General features: G+C 37.6%; 1 protein-coding gene across 1 annotated transcript in view; it reads right to left on the bottom strand.

Moving 5' to 3' along the window:
* Positions 1-21,875, bottom strand: part of KCTD16 (potassium channel tetramerization domain containing 16) — a 337,714-nt gene that overhangs the window by 313,821 nt on the left and 2,018 nt on the right. The window contains exon 2 of the mRNA XM_030927544.1: positions 20,224-20,394. The gene's annotated coding sequence lies outside the window, so the exon portion shown is untranslated. The remainder of the gene's footprint in view (positions 1-20,223; positions 20,395-21,875) is intronic.

Below are 21,875 nucleotides of genomic sequence, written 5' to 3'. Positions count from 1 at the left end.
TGATCAGGAATATTACAATACCCATTTGGTGTTTTCAAACCGACCTCTCACCTGACTCTTTTCCACTCCAAACCACTATTTCAGTCCTTACTATTCATAACTCAAGTTATTTATCTGTCGATACATTCTCTTCATGTATATTTGGATCACTTTAGGCACAACATCTTAAATTTTATTTTGGTTAGATGCCTCTTTATTACATTTGATTTATAGTTATTGAAAAAGTTTTGAGGATAGTGGAAAATCTTCCACCTTTTTACTGATGCTGCTCAATGACAAATTTGCCAGAGGTTGAAATGTCCTACCTACTAATCATCAGCCTAGCCACTTTTGGTTAAGCACCCTTTGTGGGTTGAAGAAAAGAGTTAGGATGAGAAAGCTTACCACCTTTGTGGGTTGAAGAAAAGAGTTAGGATGAGAAGGCTTACCACCAGATGTATCATTCTAATCTCCACCAGGAAATGCATTGTTAAAACTAACTTTGACTATTTTCTCATGTATTTTCTATTGACAGGCAGAAGAAAACAGATCTAGGATGAGAATGCGAACTTAATGATTCCCTACTGCTAAATAACAGTAAATCTGGAAGAGATAAAAAGCTAGTATCTATTAGCTTTTTGTAAGTACCAAAGGACAATATGCAGAGAAGAATTACATTAACAGAAAAATCCAGATGAAATCTAAGATTTGGACAATTCATTATCAACCAGAACATTTGCCTAGACTCTTCCCCATCAAAGAAGCCTTGCTGTTGTGATAAGAAGCAAGAAACCTATAATGATGGCAGATTATCAGAGCCTTTTGCTAACCCTGGTGAAAAACAACTCCAGATACGTAATTTTTCAGTCTACTATGTCTAAGCTAGGCTCAGACGGAAGAGTGCTGTCTACTAGATTAACCACATCCACTTCTGGTGGGGCTGGAGACGTGGTTACTGAAGCAATGGCTTGTGCAAATATTTTTTGATGAAATCACAGCCTGAAGTAGAAGAGCTGCTGGCAAAAATAATCTAAACAAAGATCCTGGCTGGTTTCCAATAAATAGCCTTCTTTCCTCAAACATTTAACACAACCTAAGACATCTGGAACTTGTAGAATCACTTTTACAGGTAAAACCAAAAATTTTACAGAATATTTGATTAACAAGATGACTCTGGGGTACACAAAGAAATCCAGAGATCAACTGCTATAGAATAAATTTAATAAACAAGTAAGCAATTAAAAAGTCTACCTCCTGCCAACCTCAAGTCATTAATGATTCAGTGAAAACAACTCATTTTCCTATTTTCCTCTGTATATGCTTCATCAATAGAATTAAAATCTGAGGAAAAGGGGAACCCAAGTGATATTTTGTTATAGCTAGAAGAATAAACAACATTTTTCTCTCGCCCCGTGTGTATATGTGTGTGTGTGTGTGTGTGTGTGTGTGTGTGTGTGTGTGTGTAATCAGCTCTTACCTTTGAAACTCTAAATTTTATTGACCCTGTTATTTTTTAATCCCTCCCTGTTACAAATAGAAAGGCAGTCCTAGGAATGAATAGAAAATGAAGACTAAAATATTACCTGAAATTTGCATTCAATATGCATAGTAACAACTATTACAATAATGAGCCAGGACAATGCATTATGTCATTGGCAGGCAGAAAATTGTTATAAGTGGTTTGCAATATCTGTGGCTAATAATCTGGAAAAAAATGAGTCTAAAAAATAAATGAGATTTGTCAGATCTTTCAAATAAACATGTAAGAAGTTTTGTGTTCTATGAACTATTTTTTATGTTTACGTGTATATGGAATTTAGGAACTGAAAAGCCCTAAGGGGTCCTTTGACTATTTGGGGAGTGATTATTTGAATCATGTTTCTCTCCCCCAGTGACACTGTAAACGCTGAGAGGGAAGGGATCATTATTATTTTTGCTCATGAATATATCCCATCCCCAGCACCTGGCACAGAGCCTGACACGTAATAGGGGTTCAATAGTTACTGAATGAATAAATGGATCAATACATCCCTATTCCAGTTTCTTTTTGTCTTCATTATTCAGTTGAGAAAATTGAGGCCAAGAAAAGCTACACAGCTGTTACACTTCTAGTGGTTAAAAAAGTTAATAATCCTTTACCTTAATCAGTTTTGTAAATATTAAAACTTTAACATACATATAGTATAATGCCTTTGATGCTCTGTCTTTGGATTGGGCATGTGTTGAGGAGAAAATGTGGATACCTGGAAAACAGTCTGGCCATGTTTAAACAAACTGGTTTTTTAAAGTCGTCCTGCTTTCTTTTAAGAGGTGAGAGAACTTTGAGACAGACTTTTCAGCTATTTTTTTTTAAACTACAAAACTAGAAAATTGTTAAAGTACATATAAATAAAATAAATGCAATGCTTATGATGATGAATAGTTCTGACTGGCAGCATATACAATTTTTTATTTAAACTTTAAACCAATTCCCTTAGGCTCTGAACAGGGACCATAAACCATTAGTTTTTTCTTTTCTTTTCTTTTCTTTTCTTTTTTTTAATGGGATCTAGCACAAATTTGGCAGAGTAGACTTCATATTTACATATTTCTTTCTTACATAACTATAGACTTTACATGATAGTGTAAGCTCAAATTGTTTTCTGGGTTGGCCATATGAGAGTCTCTGCTGTCTTTCCTGATTGTAAACATCAGGCATAACTGATGAATTATTCTGTTTCTTTTGTGGGCTACAGTTTCTATATGTGACAAGTAAACTACCTTATGATATGAATGATAGATTATAGAATAGACTCTGAAGATAGTCTGGTGTTCAAATGATAGAATACAGAAGAGGTTCTGAAGCTCACCTGGAGTTCAAATCTTGACTTCATCAACTGGGTGGGTCACCTAGGGCAAGTTATCATATTCCCTTCCAGGTACACCCAGACCCTTTTGCACCTCAGGTATCTTACCAGTAAAATAGGATGATAATAGCACTTGACTTAGAGAGTTCTTACGAGGATTAATTGAGCCAATACATGTAAAATACTTAGGACAGCATTTAATATATAGTAAGTACTAAATTGATGTTAGCTATTGTTATTACCCTTTTATTAATCAAATCATTCATAAGGGGTTTTTTTTAATCTTAATAATTTCACTCATGTATTTATTCCTAATGCAAAAAAAAGCTCCCTATCTCCCCAAAAAATGATAAAATGTGAATGGGTGTCTAGTAAAACTGTATGAGAATTATCCCTCCCCTGCTCCAGGTTTCTGTGCTTCAGGTAATATTGTTGTCACCCTTGCTCCAGGTACAGGTGCATGATTTACTTGGGTAGACTGGTCACAGCACTTTATACTGCCTGCCACCATGTTTATTATAGCAACGGACATGGAGCTCAATCAGAGCCAAAAAGAAGTGAGTTGGGAATATTTTCTGGGACCATTAATACATATGATATGGTTTGAGTCACTGGATTCAAACATATCCGAAGCTAGCTGTACCCTAGACTTGGCATCCACTAAACAATGAATATCTTCCTACAACAATATCAATTGGCATTTAATTTTCTGTTGTCTGAAATACAAACTTATACAGAAGAGGTGTCCAATAAAAAAGATGTAGGTGATATTTTAAAAGATTGAGTAGGTGTCAGAGAGGCACCTACTCAGTCTTTGAGTAGTGGTTGAGTGCATAGACTCTAAATCAACTTCCTAGGTACCTATCCTGACTCTACTGCTCAGCAGTCGTTTGACTTTGGACAAGTAACTTACCTCTCTGCCTCTGTCTTCTTCTGCAAAATGAAGATAGTTAACAGTATCCATTTACAGGGAAGTTCTGAGGATTAAATAAGTTAACATATGTAAGATACTTAGAACAGTGCCTGACACATAATAAAAGTTTAGTTATTATTTTATATTATTGAGATCTGAAATAATGGCGATATAGTGTAACAAAAAGAACAAAGGAAATGGCTCTTATCAAGTTGCTAAGATTTTTCTGTGTACAGAGGAAATAATTGATTAATTAAATGAGCCTCTTTGTAGCAAAGGGCTTGAATAGACATTGCTCCAAAGAAGATATACAAATGTCCAACAAGCATATGAAAAGATGCTCAAAATCACTAATCATCAGGGAAATGCAAATAAAAACCATAAGATATTGCCTCATACTCACCAGCATGGCACTACAAAAAGAAAGAAAGAAAATAGCAAGTGTTGGCTATCGTATAGAGCAATTAGAACCTTGGTGCACTGTTGGTGGGAATGTAAAATGGTGTTGCCACTATGGAAAACAGTTTCTCAAAAATTAGAAATAGAATTATCATATAATCAGGCACTTCTACTTCTGAGTATATATCAAAAGAATTGAAATCGGGGTCTTGAATAGATATTTGTACACCCACGTTCATAGGAGCATTATTCCTAAGGGCTAAAAATTGGAAGCAACCAGAGTATCCATCAATGATAAACAGACAAACGAAATGTGCCATATACTTTAACATGGACGAAACTTGAGGACATTATGCTAAGTGAAATAAGCCAGTTATAAAAACAATAATACTATATAGAGTAGTCAAATGTATAGACATAGAAGTAGAATGTTAGTTGCCAGAGCTGGGGTGGGAAGACTGATGGATACAGAATTTCACTTTGCAAGTTTAAAAAGTTCTAGAGATTGGTTTCACAACAACATGAATACACTTAACAATACTGAACTGTATACTTAAAAATAGTTAAGGTAGCAAATTTTATGTTATATGGTATTTTACCACAGCTAATAATAAATAAAAATTGAATTTTAAAAAGTACCTCTTCATAGTTCTGTAGGCAGCACAGTGCCTGATTAAGCTGTTACTAATATTAAATGAATGAAAATGTTACAAACCTAATGATAAAACAAGTAAAGGGTGAGGTAGTTCAAGGAGTTGAAACTGTCATGGAGTAAAGTAGAATCAAGTATCAAGCACTATGTACAAGATGTATGGTAAAGATTAAACAGACTACACAGTATTATGTAAAGCATGAAACCTATAAATACAGGTTCTAGTCTTGATTCATTTATACTTTTATTTATAACATATAGCAAATATTTGATAAGCACCTACCATTTGCTAGGCACTGTTCTTGTTCATCAATAAACAAAACTGCCCTGCCTTCCTGAGGCTTATTTCTAGTAGGGTAGGAGAAGGTAACAATATACAATTTCTAGTTCTAGCTGGATGTGTGACACCAGACAAGTCCCGCGAGTTTTCTGGGGTTTAGTTTCCTCATCTATAAAGCGATGTTCATGTGGCAGAGGAACGAAATGGTACTTTTCCTATATTCCACAAGATTTGAAAATTATTTTTAAATATGGGACAAGACCATAGAAAGCCACTAGGGGGCAAAATGAGTATGGAATAAACATTTTACTGATGTGAAATTGTAGAGACGAAAAGGAGAGTCATCCTTTATGCATCGTTAAAAAAATAAGCAAACAGCAAATGTTGTGCATCATTATAAGTAGAGAAAGAGCACTATGGAATAGTTATCCAACCGTGTTTTAGTCTATGAGTAAATTATTTTATTTTGAGACCGCGTTTTTATAGGGAAGAACAGTGTGCAAGAAGCAGAATACTTCACTAGTAATTGAATAACATTTCTAAATGTAGGTAATAACAGTAAGACTGTATCTACAGAAACACAAAACACCAATAAGTAGATTCAATACTGAAGTAGCCCTTTACTCACATGTTAGAATCTAATACATATTTAGAATTATTTCTTTCACATTTATTTTGCTTTGGTCTTATATCCACTGTTTTATTTTTTAATTTTTTTATGTTTTATTACATAAAGTTAAGGCATACAACATGATTTTTGATATACATGTACACAGAGAAATGATTGAAAGTGACAACATATCCATCGTCTCACAGATACTCTGTGTATGTGTATGTGTTAAATAACAACAAACAATAATAACAAAGAAATAATAATAACAAACAGATAACTGGGAGTGAAGAAATGTAAAAGGTAATTAAGATCACAATTGTACTTAATTTTAAGAAAGGTTTTCTTTAACCTGTCTCTGTCTGTCTCTTTCTCTCTCTCTCTCTCTCTCTCTCTCTCTCTCTCTCTCTCTCTCTCTCTCTGACAGGATCTCCCTGTGTCAGCCTAGGCTGGAGGGCAATGGAACCATTATGGCTCACTGCAGCCTCAACCTCCCAGGCTCAAGCAATCCCCGGTGTGCTTGAGCTCTTACCACACACCTAAAACCTACTCTTTGAAAATGTCCACTATGCAATAGTATATTATTAACTATCACCTTCATAGCCCCCCTGCTGTACTTTGGATTTCAAGATGTGCTCATCCTAATTACTGCCACTTTGTACCCTTTGGCCTGCATATCTGAATCCCCTCTTCCCCTGGCCTATGGTAACCATCATTCTATTCTGCTTTTGTATATTTAAAGGGCTTTCTTTCTCTGTTTGCTTTTAGATTCCACATGTGTTTTAGTCTGTTTTCTACGGCTACAACAGAATACCACAGACTGGGTAATTTATATGCAATAGAAGTTTATTTGGCTTATCATTCTGGAGGCTGTGAAGTCCAAGAGCATGGTGCTGGCACCTGGCAAGAGTCATCCATGGTGGAAGGTGAAGGGTGGAAGTGACCACACAGACAGAAATGAATGGGGATAACCTTATTAGGAGCCCACTCCTGCCATAACTAACATACTCCTGCAATAACAGCATCAATCTCTTCAGAATGAGAGCTTAACCCTAGTGGCCTGATCACCATTTTTTGTTTGTTTGTTTGTTTGTTTGTTTGTTTGTTTGTTTTTGAGACGGAGTTTCACTTTTGTTGCCCAGGCTGGAATGCAGTGGTGCGATCTCGGCTCACTGCAACCTCCACCTCCCAGGTTCAAGCTATTCTCCTGCCTCCCTCAGCCTGCAAGTAGCTGGAATTACAGGCACACGCCACCACGCCTGGCTAATTTTTGTATTTTTAGTAGAGATGGGATTTTGTCATCTTGTCCAGCCTGGTCTCAAACTCCTGACCTCAGGTGATCCACCTGCCTTGGCCTCCCAAAGTCCTGGAATTACAGGCATGAGCCACTGTGCCCGGCCCTGATCACCTCTTAAAGGCCTCACCTCTTAATACTGTTACAATGACCATTCGGTTTCCAACACATCAGCTTTTTGATGGACACATCCAAACCATAGCAACATATAAAGGGAATCATGCAGTATTTTCCTTTCTATGTCTAGTTTATGTCACTTAACACAGTGTCCTCCAGTTTCATCCATGTTGCACAAATGGCAGAATCTCCTTCTTTTTAAAAGCCAAATAATATTCAATTATATACACAAACACCACCAACAACAATAAATTTTTTATTCAGTCATCCACTGATGGACATTTAGGTTATTTCCATATGTTAGCTATTTTGAATAACGCTACAATGAACATGGGAGTACAGGTATCTCTATAAGATGCTGATATGATATCCTTTGGCTATATAGACCCAAAAGGGAATTGCTGTGTAGATACAGCTACTAACCAATCTAGACCTCTCAGATTACACAAGAATGTTCACTATTCTTTGTTTTTTGTTTTTTGTTTTTTTCACTTACATCCCATTGAGAAGTGGTGGTTTTAAAACATGTTTAAAAAATCTTTGCATAAAAAGTTGCAGTATAATTCTCTTTTCCTTGAATATGGGCCAGCTTTAGAGAGATGTTTCTAGCCAATAGAATGCATCAGAATACCATATGACTTCCAAGGATGATGTAGAAATGGTAATACAGCCTTTTTTGTTTTCTCTCTTTCAGGATTCTCTTCCCCAGACTACAGCCGCCATATTTGGAGGAAGCTCATACCACATGAAGAAACCACATGTATATGTTCTGTTTGAGAGCTCTGGCTGAGATCCCAACCTGCAGCCAGCATCAACAGTCACATACATGAATGAGCCTTCAGATGAATTCAACATCCAGCTTTTGAGCTTCCCAGCTGAAGTTGTGTGGAACAGAGATGAGCTACCCCCAACAAGCCTGTCCAAATTTTAGATTTTCAGGAAATAAAATGTTATTGTCATGGTTTTAATCCACCAAGTTTTGAGATTTTTTTTAATTTTTTTTTTTTTTTTTTTGTCTTTTTGGAGTTTTTTGTTTGTTTTTCTTTACAAGGCAACAGATAATTGGAATGAGGGATAGTTATATTGAGAAATATGGCAGAAGAATTTAAGGAAATGAACTACAAGGGGATTAAATGAGTGCTTCTGTGGTGTCCTGTTGGCATGGATCTACTTCCCCTTACCCTGAACAAAATAAAAAGTTCTCAAAGTATGCTATCCCTCAGTGTCTAATTCCAGGTGCACTAATGCTCAGGACTGTGGGTCTTAGAAACAGATAAATGTTTCTCATGTAGGAGCATCATTATCACTGACAGCAAGGATAGTCATTGGCAGATCACTGTAAACATTTCCCAAGCAGCAGATCTCCATATTAGAATCTTTTCTTGGTTCAGACCTTCCAGTTCACAAAGAGTGGTGATCCTGACTTGTATGGAAGTGCAGTAATGACCTTATCAAGCTAGAAGCATTGAGGAACAGGAGCATTCTCCAGACAGAGGACTGATGGCTGTGAACTTGCAAGCACCTGCAGGGAAGATGGGCGAGTAGAACTATGTTAAGCTTAAAAAACCATAGACAGGGAGGGTTCCAAGATGGCCGAATAGGAACAGCTCCAGGCTACAGCTCCCAGTGTGAGCAATACAAAAGATGGGTGATTTCTGCATTTCCAACTGAGGTGCCAGGTTCATCTCACTGGCACATTTCAGACAGTGGGTGCAGGACAGTGGGTGCAGCCCACGAAGTGAGAGCTGAAGCAGGGCAAGGCAGCGCCTCACCCGGGGAGTGCAAGGGGTAAGGGAATTCCCTTTTCGAGCCAAGGGAAACTGTGACACACAGCACCTGGAAAATGGGTCTCTCCCACCCTAATACTGTGCTTTTCCAACGGTCATAGCAAATGTTACACCAGGAGATTATATTCCATGCCTGGCTCGGAGGGTCCCACGCACACAGGGCCTCCCTCAATGCTAGCACAGCAGTCTGAGATCTAACTGCAAGATAGCAGCGAGGCTAGGGGAGGGGTGCCTGCCATTGCTGAGGCTTGAGTAGGTAAACAAAGCGGCTGGGAAGCTCGAACTGGGTGGAGCTCACTGCAGCTCAAGGAGGCCTGCCTGCCTCCATAGACTCCATCTCTGGGGGCAGGGCATAGCTAAACAAAAGGCAGCAGAAACCTCTGCAGATTTAAATGTCCCTGTCTGACAGCTTTGAAGAGAGGAGTAGTTCTCCCTGCACACAGTTTGAGATCTAAGAACGGACAGGACAGACTGCCTCCTCAAGTGGGTCCCTGACCCCTGAGTAGCCTAACTGGGAGGCACCCCCTAGTAGGAGCAGACTGACACCTCACAAGGCCGGGTACCCCTCTGAGACGAAGCTTCCAGAGGAACTATCAGGCAGCAACATTTGCTGTTCAGCAATATTCACTCTTCTGAGCCACCGCTGCAGATACCCAAGCAAACAGGGTCTGGAGTGAACCTCCAGCAAACTCCAACAGACCTGCAGCTGAGGGTCCTTACCGTTAGAAGGAAAACTAACAAACAGAAAGGACATCCACTCCAAAACCCCATCTGTACGTCACCATCATCAAAGATCAAAGGTAGATAAAACCACAAAGATGGGGAAAAAAACAGTGCAGAAAAGCTGAAAATTCTAAAAATCGGAGCGCCTCTCTCCCTCCAAAGGAATGTAGCTCCTCACCAGCAATGGAACAAAGCTGGACGGAGAATGATTTTGACAAGTTGAGAGAAGAAGGCTTCAGACCATCAAACTTCTCCGAGCTAAAGGAGGAAGTTCAAACCCATCTCAAAGAAGCTAAAAACCTTGAAAAAAGATTAGACGAATGGCTAACTAGAATAACCAATGGAGAAAAGTCCTTAAATGACCTGATGGAGCTGAAAACCATGAAACAAGAACTACGTGACGACTGCACAAGTTTGAATAACAGATTCAATCAACTGGAAGAAAGGGTGTCAGTGATTGAAGATCAGATGAATGAACTGAAGCAAGAAGAGAAGTTTGGAGAAAAACGAGTAAAAGGAAACGCACAAAGCCTCCAAGAAATATGGGACTATGTGAAAAGACCAAATCTATGTCTGATTGGTGTACCTGAAAGTGACGGGGAGAATGGAACCAAGTTGGAAAACACTCTGCAGGACATCATCCAGGAGAACTTCCCCAACCTAGCAAGGCAGGCCAACATTCAAATTCAGGAAATACAGAGAAGGCCACAAAGATACTCCTCGAGAAGAGCAACTCCAAGACACATAATTGTCAGATTCACCAAAGTTAAAATGAAGGAAAAAATGTTAAGGGCAGCCAGAGAGAAAGTTCGGGTTACCCACAAAGGGAAGCCCATCAGACTAACAGCAGATTTCTTGGCAGAAACTCTACAAGCCAGAAGAGAGTGGGGGCCAATATTTAACATTCTTAAAGAAAAGAATTTTCAACCCAGAATTTCATATCCAGCCAAACTGTTTCATAAGTGAAGGAGAAATAAAATCCTTTACAAACAAGCAAACGCTGAGAGATTTTGTCACCACCAGGCCTGCCCTACAAGAGCTCCTGAAGGAAGCACTAAACATGGAAAGGAACAACTGGTACCAGCCTCTGCAAAAACATGCCTAAATGTAAAGACGATCGATGCTAGGAAGAAATTGCATCAACTAACGAGCAAAATAACCAGCTAACATCATAAGGACAGGATCAAATTCACACATAACAATATTAACCTTAAATGTAAATTGGCTAAATGCTCCAATTAAAAGACACAGACTGGCAAATTGGATAGTCAAGACCCATCAGTGTGGTGTATTCAGGAGACCTATTTCACGTGCAGACACACACACAGGCTCAAAATAAAGGGATGGAGGAAGATCTACCAAGCAAATGGAAAACAAAAAAAGGCAGGGGTTGCAACTAGTCTCTGATAAAAAAGACTTTAAGCCAACAAGATCAAAAGAGACAAGACCATTACATAATGGTAAAGGGATCAATTCAACAAGAAGAGCTAACTATCCTAAATATATATACACCCAATACAGGAGCACCCAGATTCATAAAGCAAGTCCTTAGAGACTTACAAAGAGACTTAGACTCCCACACAATAATACGGGAGAATTTAACACCCCACTGCCAACATTAGACAGATCAACGAGACAGAAAGTTAAGAAGGATATCCAGGAATTGAACTCAGTTCTGCACAAAGCGGACCGAATAGATAGCTATAGAATTCTCAAATCAACAGAATATACATTCTTCTCAGCACCACATCATACTTATTCCAAAATTGACCACACAGTTAGAAGTAAAGCACTCCTCAGCAAATATAAAAGGACAGAAATTATAACAAACAGTCTCTCAGACCACAGTGCAATCAAACAAGAACTCAGGATTAAGAAACTCACTCAAAATCGCTCAACTACATGGAAACTGAAGAACCTGCGCCTGAATGACTACTGGGTACGTAACGAAATGAAGGCAGAAATAAAGATGTTCTTTGAAACTAATGAGAACAAAGACACAACATACCAGAATCTCTGGGACACATTTAAAGCAGTGTGTAGAGGGAAATTTATAGCACTAAATGCCCACAAGAGAAAGCAGAAAAGATCTAAAATTGACACCCTAACATCACAACTAAAAGAACTAGAAAAGCAAGAGCAAACACATTCAAAAGCTAGCAGAAGGCAAGAAATAACTAAGATCAGAGCAGAACTGAAGGAGATAAGAGACACAAAAAACCCTTCAAAAAATCAATGAATCCAGGAGCTGGTTTTTTGAAAAGATCAACAAAATTGATAGACCGCTAACAAGACTAATAAAGAAGAAAAGAGAAAGGAATCAAATAGATGCAATAAAAAATGATAAAGGGAATATCACCACCGATTCCACAGAGAATACTATAAACACCTCTACGCAAATAAACTAGAAAACCTAGAAGAAATGGATAAATTCCTGGACACATACACCCTCCCAAGACTAAAACAGGAAGAAGTTGAATTCCTGAATAGACCAATAACAGGCTATGAAATTGAGGCAACAATTAATAGCCTACCAACCAAAAAAAGTCCAGGATCAGACGGATTCACAGCCGATTTCTACCAGAGGTACAAGGAGGAGCTAGTACCATTCCTTCTGAAACTATTCCAATCAATAGAAAAAGAGGGAATCCTCCCTAACTCATTTTATGAGGCCAGCATCATCCTGATACCAAAGCCTGGCAGAGACACACAAAAAAAGAGAATTTTAGACCAATATCCCTGATGAATATCGATGCAAAAGTCCTCAATAAGATAATGGCAAACCGAATTCAGCAGCACATCAAAAAGCTTACCCACCATGATCAAGTGGGCTTCATCCCTGGGATGCAAGGCTGCTTCAACATATGCAAATCAATAAACATAATCCAGCATATAAACAGAACCAAAGACAAAAACCACATGATCATCTCAATAGATGCAGAAAAGGCCTTTGACAAAATTCAACAGCCCTTCATGCTAAAAACTCTCAATAAATTTGGTACTGATAGAATGTATCTCAAAATAATAAGAGCTATTTATGACAAACCCACAGCCAATAGCATACTGAATGGGCAAATCCTGGAAGCATTCCCTTTGAAAACTGGCACAAGACAGGGATGCCCTCTCTCACCACTCCTATTCTACATAGTGTTGGAAGTTCTGGCCAGGGCAAACAGGCATGAGAAAGAAATAAAGCATATTCAATTAGGAAAAGAGGAAGTCAAACTGTCCCTGTTTGCAGATGACATGATTGTATATTTAGAAAACCTCATCGTCTCAGCCCAAAATCTACTTAAGCTGATAAGCAACTTCAGCAAAGTCTCAGGATACAAAATCAATGTGCGAAAATCACAAGCATTCTTATACACCAATAACAGACAAACAGAGAGTCAACTCATGAGTGAACTCCCTTTCACAACTGCTTCAAAGAGAATAAAATACCTAGGAATCCAACTTACAAGGGATGTAAAGGACCTCTTCAAGGAGAACTACAAATCACTGCTCAATGAAAAAAAAAAGGACACAAACAAATGGAAGAACATTCCATGCTCATGGATAGGAAGAATCAATATCATGAAAATGGCCACATTGCCCAAGGTAATTTATAGATTCAATGCCATCCCCATCAAGCTACCAATGACTTTCTTCACAGAATTGGAAAAAACTACTTTAAAGTTCATATGGAAACAAAAAAAGAGTCCGCATTGCCAAGACAATCCTAAGCCAAAAGAACAAAGCTGGAGGCATCATGCTACCGGACTTCAAACTATACTACAAGGCTACAGTAACCAAAACAGCATGGTACTGGTACCAAAACAGAGATATAGACCAATGGAACAGAACAGAGCCCTCAGAAACAATACCACACATCTACAACCATCTGATCTTTGACAAATCTGACAAAAACAAGAAATGAGAAAAGGATTCCCTATTTAATAAATGATGCTGGGAAAACTGGCTAGCCATATGTAGAAAGCTGAAACTGAAATCCCTTCCTTACATCTTATACAAAAATTAATTCAAGATGGATTAGAGACTTAAATTTTAGACCTAAAACCGTAAAAACCCCAGAAGAAAACCTAGACAATACCATTCAGGACATAGGCATGGGCAAGGACTTCATGTCTAAAACACCTAAAGCAATGGCAACAAAAGCCAAAATTGACAAATGGGATCTAATCAAACTAAAGAGCTTCTGCACAGCAAAAGAAACTACCATCAGAGTGAACAGGCAACCTACAGAATGGGAGAAAATTTTTGCAAGCTACTCATCTGACAAAGGGCTAATATCCAGAGCCTACAAAGAACTCAAACAAATTTACAAGAAAAAAACAAACAATTCCATCAGAAAGTGAGCAAAGGATATGAACAGACACTTCGCAAAAGAAGACATTTATGCAGCCAACAGAAATGTGAAAAAATGCTCATCATCACTGGCCACCAGAGAAATGCAAATCAAATCCACAATGAGACACCATCTCACACCAGTTAGAATGGCAATCATTAAAAAGTCAGGAAACAACAGGTGCTGGAGAGGATGTGGAGAAACAGGAACACTTTTACATTGTTGGTGGGGCTGTAAACTAGTTCAACCATTGTGGAAGATAGTGTGGCAACTCCTCAAGGATCTAGAACTAGAAATACCATTTGACCCAGCCATCCCATTACTGGGTATATACCCAAAGGATTATAAATCATGATGCTATAAAGACATATGCACACATATGTTTATTGCGGCAGTATTCACAATAGCAAAGACTTGGAACCAACCCAAATGTCCATCAATGATAGACTGGATTAAGAAAATGTGGCACATATACACCATGGAATACTATGCAGCCATAAATAAGGATGAGTTCATGTCCTTTGTAGGGACATGGATGCAGCTGTAAACCATCATTCTCAGCAAACTATCACAAGAACAGAAAACCACACACCGCATGTTCTCACTTACAGGTGGGAATTGAACAATGAGAACACTTGGACACAGGAAGGGGAACATGACACACCGGGGCCTGTCGTGGGGTGGGGGGAGGGGGGAGGGATAGCATTAGGAGATATACCTAATGTAATACACTAATGTAAACGATGAGTTAATGGGTACAACACACTAACATGGCACATGTATACATATGTAACAAACCTGCACGTTGTGCACATGTACCCTAGAACTTAAAGTATAATAAAAAATAAACTTAAAAAATACCATAGACAGGCACAGAATCTGTTTGTTGTATATTGTGACTGGCACATGGTAGGTTCTCGATAAATCTTTGTTAAACGAATGAATAAATACCACAAACAACATTATTTTATGTCCTATAGTTGGGATACAGAAGTAAATAAAATATAACCTCGCTTCTAATAGAGTTTCTGACATAATTAGATGGTTACAATCACTTATTTATCATCTAATCTTTGTCACGTACTAGCTGAAAGGCAAAGACAAGACACAATGGTAAATCTGATACTAGCCATATTAGTAAAATCAACCAAATCCCTTGTTCTGATAGCTGATAGTCTTCTACCTACCATGTTGGTGAAGGAAGGATCCCTGTTCCCAAATAGTACAAGATGCATGAGCTCCTGATATACTCCACACTGGACAGGTGAGACTGGCAGCAGTTCATTAATCACATACACTCACAGCCTGGGAGAGAAGAGCCTGCACGCCATGCAGGGATACATAGTGGTTACACTCAGAAGTAGAGTGAATTAGCTGGGCCTGTGGTATATAGTATCTAGAGGATGAGTTGCCTCCTGGTTCCCATGGGGGGAAGGGGATATAATTTGCTTCTTTGAATAATTTTACCAGCTCATAAGAAGGCAAAACGACTTGGGCTGAGGCCTGAGTGGGGTGGCCGATAGAGGAACCTGCCTGGTGGGGAGCCTTTTCTGCTGGGTAGGGGACATATCCGGCAAGAGCAAGGGAACTCATGGCTAAACCTTTAGGACCCTGTGAGGGTCAGAAATGTCAAGGTATCACATGGAATTGTAGGTCTTACAACACATCCCTTCACTTCTCCTGGCCTCAGATCCTCATTTGTAAAGTCAAAGACTGGGGAATGAATTCTCTCAAGGTTCCTGCAAGTTTTAATTCTCTTTAATTCTCAATATGTGTAGCCAGTTAAACGAGGGGTGTTTTGGTCATTTTCTGATGCACTTGCTGTCCTGATTGTTCTATGAAGATCAGTCTATTCTTGTTAACTTTAGAGCTATCTCAGTGAATTCAGGCCAATTTCCTAGGGGCCTCTCAAAATTTTAATATGAAGTTGAGACATTTCATTTCCAGGGAGTGGGAAGGGGAGTGTAGTGTGTTATAATATTAGTACAGAAGTCAATTTTTAAATTGAAAGGAATAACTTTTAATTAGAGTCCAGAAAAGAAAGGATATTTATAAATCTAGAATCAAATAATATTTTAAATGATGTTAATCTTTCCAAAATAACATTTTAGCAAGAGTTAAGAAGTGTTTATATTCTCTTCCAGAGAGGAAAATTCATTATCACAGACAGTAGGGGATTTATGATTTTCATTAAATTGTATAAAATTAGGACTGCAGGGCCAGGTGCGGTGGCTCACGCCTGTAATCCCAGCACTTTGGGAGGCCGAGGTGGGCGGATCACAAGGTCAGGAGATCGAGACCATCCTGGCTAACATGGTGAAACCCCGTCTCTACTAAAAATACAAAAAAAAAAAAAAATTAGCCAGGCGTGGTGGCGGGCGCCTGTAGTCCCAGCTACTCAAGTGGCTGAGGCAGGAGAATGGCATGAACCTGGGAGGCGGAGCTTGCAGTGAGCCGAGATTGTGCCACTGCACTCCAGCCTGAGTGACAGAGGAAGACCGTCTCAAAAAAAAAAAAAAAAAAAATTAGGACTGCAGAAGAAGAATAAAAAAGATCTTGACTGCCTAACCTAAAATCAAAAAGAAAAAAATGTGTTTGTCTTTGACCTCTAAATCTAAATGTGCAGAATTTAATTAAAATCAGACATTTGATTTCACATGTCTCTGTTTTAAAATAAAATAATCCTCATTTAAGGAAAAGTGTCAAGCATTACAATTAGTCTTAATAACAAAAAATAGTATCTAAGTACATTAAAAGCATTATGACTAAATAACTTTTTCTTCTGTGGAAGAAAACTGAAAAATCAAAATGCCTACTTTTATAGTTCTACTTTATATTTTTAAAAATCATCACAAGTGAACAAACTCAATAAAATAACTTGTTTAAGAATTGGCACTGTAGACATTAAGATTTTCCTTTAGCAGGCTTTTACTTATTTATAAACATAATGGCCTCTTACTTTGTTTCAGAAAGTCTGATGAAAAATATTCCAGCATGTGTCTTTCTACAAGCATGGGACTGACTTTAAACCCAATGTAAAAAGTTTACTTTGGGCCAAGTGTTATACTAGACACCCAAAATGATGCAGTTGAAGACTCCATTGCTACAGATTTGATTCAAAATATTTGCCATTCTGCAACGGTGACAACCAATTGACATTGACATGAATAGCTGATCAAAGTGAAAAAAAATCAGATTATTGTTCTTTTGAGCATGTGTATAGCAAAAAAACTCAGTCTATATTTGGGCAAAAGAATGCAGTAACATCATAAGGCTGGTATGAATTCTACTGTACATCCCCCAAAAGATATATTGAAGTCCTTACTCCCAGGACATCAGAATGTGACCTTATTTGAAAATAAGATCTTTACAGAGATAATCAAGTTAAAATGAGGTCATTTGGGTAGGTGCTAAACCAACATGACTGGTGCTCCTAAAAAAGGGAAGCTTGGACACAGAGACAGGCATACACAGAGAAACTATGTGAAGACCATGTCAAGGTGAAGGCAGAGATGGGAGTGATGCATCTACAAGCTAAGGAACATCAAAGATTGCTTTCAAACCACCAGACGCTACAAAAGAGGCATGCAGCAGATTCACCCTCACAGTCCTCAGAAGGAAAAAACCTTGCCAAAACCTTGATTTCAGATTTCTAACCTCCAGAACTCTAAGACAATACATTTCGTTTATGTAGACCACCCAGTTTGTGGTACTTTGTTGCAGCAGCCCCAGGAAACTAATCCAGTCTGAATACTATTTTTTTTCAAACCATCGCTTTAGTCTCATCCCTTCCATTCCTCAACAGCAGTAAAATGTTCCTTCTTACTAATCATTTCTGCACAAATTACAATGATATAGATATGACAGCATGACAGTTACTGTGGTTCAAGCATTAACCTTCTTCAAAATAACTCTAATTGAGAGAGTCGTGAGGAATTCTTCTTCTCCTTTTTTTAATCCTGGAAGAAAACCCAGAAAATACCCTTCTCAACACTGGCCCTGGCAAAGAGTTTTTGAGTTAAGTCCCCAAAAGCAATTGCAACAAAAACGAAAGTTAACAAGTGGGACCTAATTAAACTAAAGAGCTTCTGCCCAGCAAAAGTAAACAATCTACAAAATAAGAGAAAACATTTACAAAGTATGCATCCAACAAAGATTTAGTAACCAGAATCTATAAGGAACTTAAATTGACAAGAAAAACAAATAACCACATTAAAAATGGGCAACAGATATGGTCATGAAGAATTCTAACAGAAAAATAGAAAAAGTATACTGCCTAGAGGAACCTAAACCATAATATATCATGCTTGCAGTAATTTTCAAGCTGCTCTCCCGTTGAATGTAATAAAACCTGACACATATATGATTTTAAGAAACACTATATCTTTAAAAATTGTTATGGCTATTATTTCACTTGCCTGGGACAGTGCCTTTTTCTTTCTTTGCAAATAAATATGTTTTCCACAATATAAATCATCTTATGCTCTGTCTCCTGTGTTTTAGGGGAAGAGAGGAGAGAAAGGTAAGGCAGAAAGATGGACACTTTTTATAGTATTTGAAATAAGATGAAACATACCAAGAAAATAAAATATGAGAAGTACTGTTCAAAATTTTCAAGGATAATTGCCCTAAATATAGGTGGTTCTTAAAACAGTACTTATGAGACTAAAATTTACAATGCAGACAAGCCAAATTTGAAAAATCTTGGACAGAGATAAAAAAGCGTATTTTAATACACTCCACCTTATCAAAAAGCAAATTATAATATAATACAGAATCTTCAGGGCAAACAATAGAGTGAACGTTTATAATTGATCTTAGATGTAGTTAGCTTGTTCAAACCCAATCCTTATAGCTTTTAAAAAGTCGATTTTTCCTGAAGAAATAGTATTGCTTCTGTAGCTACATAGATTCAACAATAATTATTGCAAATATTTATTGAATACTTAGTACTTAGACACTTATACTTGAGTACATTATGTCATATAACCCTTCTAGCAATGAACACTCTTATCTTGCTTTTACAGATGAAAAAAGTGAGGTACAAAGAGTTTAAATACGTTACTGAAGCTCCATGGCAAGTAAGTAGTACAGAATGTAAATCCATGCAGTCTGGCTCCAGGGCCTGTACCCTTAACCACTATGCAATATCAATTAACATACATGACTAATGTAACATAAACTTAAACATGAGGTTTAAATATTATTTGCCCAATGAGAACATTACAGAAAATACTTTTTATCAATTTGAATATATATACATGTGGAGACGTAGATGCAATTATCAAATGTCTAGTTGCAATTTTAATTTATATGGATTTCAGTAATCACATTTTAGATAAATTAGGATATTAATCAGAATTATTGACTTTTCTACATTCACATTTCATAACACAATAACAATACAGCCTAGTGGTTTAGCATAAGGACTCAGGAACAAGTTCAAAATGTCTAGTCTACTATTTTCTAGCATAATAATGTTTAACAAATTACTTACTCTGTTCTCAATTTCCTCATGTGTCAAATGGGAGTTATAGGGCACCCACCTCATTGGGTTGTAAAGAGGAGCAGTAATTGAGTTAAAAAGTACAAAGTCCTTAAAGAAGCGCTTGGCACACAAATGCTTGAAGTATATATAGGTGCTAACTGTCATATTTTTCAAATCCTTCATTTTTACCTTTGACATGAGTGGCTTTGCCATCATTAGAGCCCACTGTGTGTTCTCGCATGCTGTTTTTCATATTATCTCCCTTACTACCCAAGTTCTTTGAAATATAGACTTCCAGTGCTCCAGTGCTTCAGTGCTTTCACTGAAACTGATATTCCAAGCCACAATAGCCATTCACCTGATATTAGAAAGGTTTATTTGTTAGTTAAGAGGGTATTTTTGATCTCTGCAATGAAAATATTTACAGTACTTACAATATCGCTTATATGTTATCTTTAAAAGACTTTTTTTTTAACAACATGCACTTGCAATACTGACGTAAAGCTTCTAGGAATAGTTATAAAATTAGGGTTAAATTTCTTTGTCTTTTAAAAACCAGTTCTATACAAAGGCATCCAATGCCATTACAGGCAAGTCTGTCTTCTCAAAACTATTCATTGTTCAGAGTAAAAGAATTGAAATAACAGAAGCAGAATTTGAATAACCTAGTATGGAAGACTTGATGAGGAAAGTCTTTGGTAAAGGAAAAAAGATAATTTGGAAGAAATATAATTGTCATATTTGGAAAAAAAGGTTACATAATTAATATGCAGGGACAGTGAAAACAAACACTCGCACTTATTTGGTTTTTACCGTAGTTGTCAGGTTTCATTGTGGAACTTGACTGACAGAGCTGCCAGATCTCCATTTCATGTGGTGCTTGTGGATATAGCTGAAGGTAGGAGAAAACTGCCCATGTTCAAACCATAATTTTCTGGCACAATTTTCCATGGCATATTAACTGAAAAACAGAAGGGAAAGAAGGCAACTCTAAAATATCTTAGTTTCAGAGCCATACTAAGAAAATGAAGTTGTTTTGTGTGTGTTTGTGAAATATGTAAAAGTGTTAGTGTGTATACTAGCATGACTGTCTTAACTAAATGATATTACTCATTATTAGGATGTCCTTTCCATTTTTGTTTTGGTGATGGATACATTAGGTCCCAAGGAAGGACTGTGCAGCTATTACAGCTCCAGCTCATGTTGCCTCATCTCTTGACCTAGGTGAGGCTTTCTACTCCTGATAAAGCCAACTGGGTGACTATAACAGAGGACAGCACATCTATCAAGGACTCCATTTCCTTTAATATAACTTTCTGAAGCCTATCCCAGAGTGAGGGAGCAATGCAAAAAAAAAAAAAAAAAAAGAAAAAATCCAAAAAGAAATTCCTACATGACTAGCCATGAAATTAGTGGATGTTCTCAAAATCCCTAGTGGGCATCTGCAGGATACTTTGGCTTATGTTTCAAAGTCAAATAAACAATATTCAAAACTCAATCAGGTAACTAAATTTTCTTGCTTGGCTTCTCAATTGGAGCATAAATTCAAGGGGGAAAATTTAAATAAATATGTTAATTGCTTTCAGAGACAGAAGTAGAATTTGAAGAACATCTATATCTAATAATTCATTCCTAAAACAGGCAAATTTTTTACCTTTTAACTTCAGGGGTACAGGTGCAGGTTTGTTACATAGATAAACTTGTATTATGGGGGTTTGTTGCACAGATTATCACCCAGGTGTTAAGCCTACTACCTATCAGTTATTTTTCCTGATTCTCTCCCTCCTGCCTCCAACATGCCCTACTGTGTGTTGTTCCCCTCTAGGTGTCCATGTGTTCTCATTATTTAGCTCCTACTTACAAGGAGAACATGTGGTATCTGGTTTTCTGTTCCTGCATTAGTTTGCTAAGGATAATGTCCTGCAGCTCTATCTATGTCCCTGCAAAGGACATTATCTCATTCCTTTTTTATGGCTGCATAATATTTCATGGTGTATATGTGCCACATTTTCTTCTTCCAGTCTATGATGGATGGGCATTTAAGTTGCTTCCATGTCTTTGCTACTGTGAATAGTGCTGCAACGAACATACACGTGCATGTGTCTTTATGGTAGATTGATTTATAACCTTTTGGGTGTATGCCCAGTAATGAGATTACTGGGTAGAATGGTATTTCTGTCTTTAGGTCTTTGAGGAATCGCCACACTGTGCTCCATAATGGCTGAACTAATTTACACTCCCACCAACAGTGTATAAGCATTCCTTTTTCTCAACAACCTTACCAGCATCTAAATGGGCAATTTTTAATGCTCATATTCTTGTAGCTCATTCAAATTTGAAAGGGATATGTTTTTTGATTCAGAAGAAATAGAAACATCAGAAAAAAACAAGAGAGACCAGATTTTTTTTAACCATAAGATTAAGTAGATAATGATGGATTAT

Source organism: Rhinopithecus roxellana, chromosome 3 (genome assembly GCF_007565055.1).
Source record: "Rhinopithecus roxellana isolate Shanxi Qingling chromosome 3, ASM756505v1, whole genome shotgun sequence".
NCBI classification, from domain to species: Eukaryota; Metazoa; Chordata; class Mammalia; order Primates; family Cercopithecidae; genus Rhinopithecus; species Rhinopithecus roxellana.
Note: the sequence above shows the minus strand (reverse complement) of the source record. Positions and strands in the feature narration are given on the sequence as shown.